Source organism: Nanorana parkeri, unplaced genomic scaffold (genome assembly GCF_000935625.1).
Source record: "Nanorana parkeri isolate BGI_ZX_2015 unplaced genomic scaffold, ASM93562v1 scaffold319, whole genome shotgun sequence".
Classification (NCBI taxonomy): domain Eukaryota; kingdom Metazoa; phylum Chordata; class Amphibia; order Anura; family Dicroglossidae; genus Nanorana; species Nanorana parkeri.
Genome location: NW_017306587.1, coordinates 124,978 through 129,666, shown reverse-complemented (window position 1 = coordinate 129,666; position 4,689 = coordinate 124,978).

The following is a 4,689-nucleotide window of genomic DNA, read 5'->3' as shown; positions in this document are numbered from 1 at the left end:
CGATCCCCATTCCTCCCCCTCAGGCGGCGACATGGGTAGTGTAAGGACACCTCAGCACAGGTTATATTCTGAAGGGTAGCTTCTGATCATTTATTTTTTTCCATCACCTTATTCTGGAGCAGACTCATCTCTTAATACCGTAATGGGTTTTTCAATGGGTTTTGTTTTTGTTTTTTGCAGTATCCAGCTACCAATCTAGAAGCTGTAAATAGTTATTCTACACAATTTACTTGGTATGCACTTAGGCCTGGTTCACACCTGTGCATGCGTTTTAGGTGAGTTTTACATGTGTTACCATTAAACTCTATATAATGTGCATTTTAATGAAAATCCTTCAAACATGCTGCAAGGATTTTCTTAAAACAAACCAAACCTAAAATGCACAGGGGTGAAAATTCCCCCAGATAAGACCTTGTCTTGGATTGTTACTAGAGGCATAGCTACAGCTGGTCCTTGCTAGTGAATTTGGATTTGACAATAAATAGGCAGTAATGGGTGGAAATCAGTAAGATATTAAACACAATAAGGTTGAGATCTCCTTCATGGAGATCCCATTGTATCTCTTATTGCTTTTGCGTTTGCAACCAGATTGTCATTCAAGCAGAATTCCAGAATCTGGTCCCACCTCTTGAATGCCCCATTCAATGCAACACTGTCAACCATTTAAAACATTTAGCAGTAAAAATCCTGACTTTAAGAGTAAATACCACAAGCTGGCTGCCCTTACTTTTATATCAGATAACCCTCTTCTGTATGCCTCCTTGACACTAGTTTTAGTTGTTACTCAGGGCTTGGTTTCATTGAGTAAGCTCCACCAACTGCTATTCCCTTGTCCATTGAGATTGCCCTTACTGGCCATCTCATTGTCATGTCATTGGACATGGAACTGTGTGTTTGTGGAGCTTAGTCCTGAAGCCAGTCCATAAGTGATAACACAAAGCCCTTATTAGAGGAGCAAAAAGATTTTGCTCCTCTCCTCTCAAATGTTGGGTAATACCCAACATTTGGTACCTTGAGCAGGACCTTTGCTTTTCCAAAAGGTTGTACTGGCTGGCAAGTTCACCTTAATGTAGGAAATCAAAGAGAAGACATTTACCACCAAATTTGAAATCATTAGATTTCAGAACTTAGAGATCTAGACACAGAACCGACAGTACACACCATGTGATCTAGAAAACTATAGACAATAATGAAGCGAGGAGAGCAAGATGGAGTCTCTACTTGTACATCGTAGATGCCATCCTGGAACTGCATAATGCTGGCCAAACACTTGGAAATTTTGTGATATTTGCATCTACTTTCAACCAACCTTACCAACTGTTTGGACTATTTCACATTTCTATTGAAACTGTTGGTGATCTTGATCTATTCTATCCTTTTATTGTCAAAAGCTGGTTGAGAATGTTTGAAATTGTCACACATTTCCCAAAAGTCTGAAAAGCATAAAAGACTAAAGAGTAGAGAACACTAATGAGATTTAATATGTGTCCTTGCTATGTATAAAGGTTGAAATGCAATCATTAGTGAACTGATGTATCAGACTGAAAAAGAATCCCCAGCGCACTAATCAAATTAAAATATGTCCTGAAAGTTTAATCTGATTGGTGGCTGTGGGGGAATAATTGCAGTTTTTTGGAACAGACAATAATAACCAATAAATCAGAACTTGACTAGCTACATATACAGTATGTTTTGTAACAGTATAATATTTACCAACCTACCAAATCCACAATCTGGCCATCAGAGTCCTGGAAATGCGCTGCTTTAACCTGTATTAGAGGAAACTGTACCTGATGTGTTATGTGTTATTCAAGGTTTTCTTAGGTGGAAATTAAACTCAAGGAATTTTCTCTGTACATTGAGCACCATGTATAGGCATTTTGCTTGTAGGGATTTGTAATTGTCTAGCATGCTACACAGATCAAGTTTTGTTGGTTCCCCTTGTTGTTATTTTTTAAATACAAACCATGTTTTATAAATGCTGCCAACAAGTAAACATAAAGTTATGGGTGGCTTTTGCCATAAGGGTTTGGTGGCATTGTGGGGGGTCTATGCAACGAAAGACTCTGCAGCCTGATTTTGTGATTTTTTTTTCAGAATTGTGTAACCATGCGATTCATTTCATGGGTGCCTATGATATTTGATCAGTGTGTTACAGAATTTGATCTAGAGATGGTGATATAGTATTGGCTTTACAATATGTTAGAACATCAAGGCAACTGAAGATCACACGAAGACAGCCAGCTGTTCAAGAACCCTGGCTGTCCAAGGACTCTCTTATTAGCTCTGGCTCTAACAGAGTAATGATCAGAATACTATCTAAACATATTACGATGAACACAAGTCATGCCAAAAAGGGAAATGCCCTGCTCGTCTTTAAGAAAATTCAATTTTTTTTCTGTGTAGGAACATTGATATGTATTAGATTCTGGGATACCCTGGGGTTCAGAAAAAGATAATCCACAAAAAGTTGCGTATTGATTGTTTCTAAAACATATTTATATTTCTATCAGGTATGAAGTCTACACAGAAGAGAACACACACTGGCAACAGCTCATTTTTATCCTACTGTGTGTTCCATCATAAAGAAGATTCAAAGAGATTATTTACTTATTATTATAATGCATATTGAACAATACATAGCAATGCTTAACTTAATCAGATCACAGTATATAATATCTGAGGCTCTCCAGCTGTGAGAAAATAATAACTCACCTGCACAGTTAAATAAAAACCCTGTATATGGTTACCTTGTAATGTGATTTCATAGAACATTTCTGGTTATTTGTGTGTTTTATTGTGGTACTTTTTGGTAATGAAAATAAACATTGTATGTTAAAGTGACTTTTCAACAAGACATGAAAAGTACAATGACTCTGGTTTATACAGTTCAGACGCCACTATTATGAAAAGAACACTTTTCTGGCCTTACCTCCACAGGCCGAATTAAATGAAAATCTCCATATGAAATTTATGAAATAAATAAGAAAATCTACTTCTATTAAACTAGATAGGCATTTGTTATATGTTTTATGTTATATCTTGCCTGATATTGGGAGTTACTAACTACCTCTACACTATAGCCGTCCATTTGTTATTTTCACTTCTTATTACCTACATTTACTGAACAAATAGCTCTACAAATGAATATTGAAATAACACAATAAGCAAAAAGGTCTTATAGAATCAATGGCAAAAGTTCAACAAAATTACTTCTGCTTTGTTAAAAGGTAGAACAAAGTTTCAGCCTGAAATAACTTTTAGGCTACCTAAAAAAATGAGGTTCTGTCCACAAATATACCTAAACCAAACACACTTTTCCATTCATTTTTCAAACCATCACTAGGAAAATGCCATTGGATTTATTGCTATGACTTTAACACATTTTGACACATAGGACCATTTGGTTTTTCAGGTTTATTGCATTACACAATGCAGAACTTTACGAGGTAAATCTTGTAAAGTAAATAAAGATAGATATTATACATGAACATATTAATCTCTTTCTTGTTGAAGGGACAGGGTAAAGTAACCATGAAAAATAATTTGATGTGCTGTTATTACCATTCCTAACTAAGACTGATATTCATTACCATATAATAGGCCAAGTAAGATAAGTATTAAGGGTGAAGTTTCAATGTTAAGATGTAGGCTAATTGTTAACAGTTAGTTTTAGGAAGTAATCCAAGTGCTAAGATTAGGGAGAGGAACACCTTTAGGGTGATGGTAAGAGCTATGGAGGGGGTCATGAGAAAAAAGAATCTGGGCTTCCTTTGGGCAATGAAAATGCTGCAAACCAACCCAGCACTGGGTTTTGGCCACCTAAAAATGATGTGTTTCAATAGTGAATGAGGGGAGAGAAAGAAAGTGTGCTGAGATATAAAAAATTATCTATATATATATTCTGCAAAAAGGTAAGCACTAGGGTTCACAGTTAGCTTTGATCTAGGGAGCAAGCAGCTTCTGGCAGGGATTCAAACACCTGGTACACAGAGTAGGAATCTGTTTATGTTTTACTATGTCAGTAAAGCAATCCATACCCCCAGTGTGGACTGTATGTAAGCTATTACAAGATCCCTGATAAGTGATGCTATGTTGTGTTGAGGCAATTCTGGTTACTCTTCAGTACTATAACCATCCAGAGATCAGAGCTGCATTTTGAAGACTCTATGACATCATCCTGCAGTTTGCTATCTGCAGAATAGAAAGCTCTGGGTGTACTTCACAGATCACTTCACAAAACCGAGCTCTAGCTCCGCTGGTTAAATACACATCAGAGTATAATATTAAACAACTATTTTATCAATATCTTGTTCTTTACACTGACATAAAGTATTTTACATTCAAGTGGTTCAATAGCTTGTCCATTGTGCACCCACTGCAATGCAGGCACCTCCTCTAGCATGCTCCATATTTGATGTGTTCAGAGTGCAGAGTATGCAGGCAATGTGCTCTTCCAGGGAATGCCTTACTGCTTATTCAAAATTCCATAGTGTAGAATTCTTTATGAATTGCTACAGTCAAAGTTTATCATCTAAATCAATTAAACCCATGTAAACAAAACAAACTCCATATGTTTCACCTTATCAGCCTTCTGTATCCACCTACCCTATCTGCTATTATTATCTACTTATCTGAAGAAAGCTTTTGATTTATTTGTACTTAATCACCCCCCCCCCCCCCAAAATA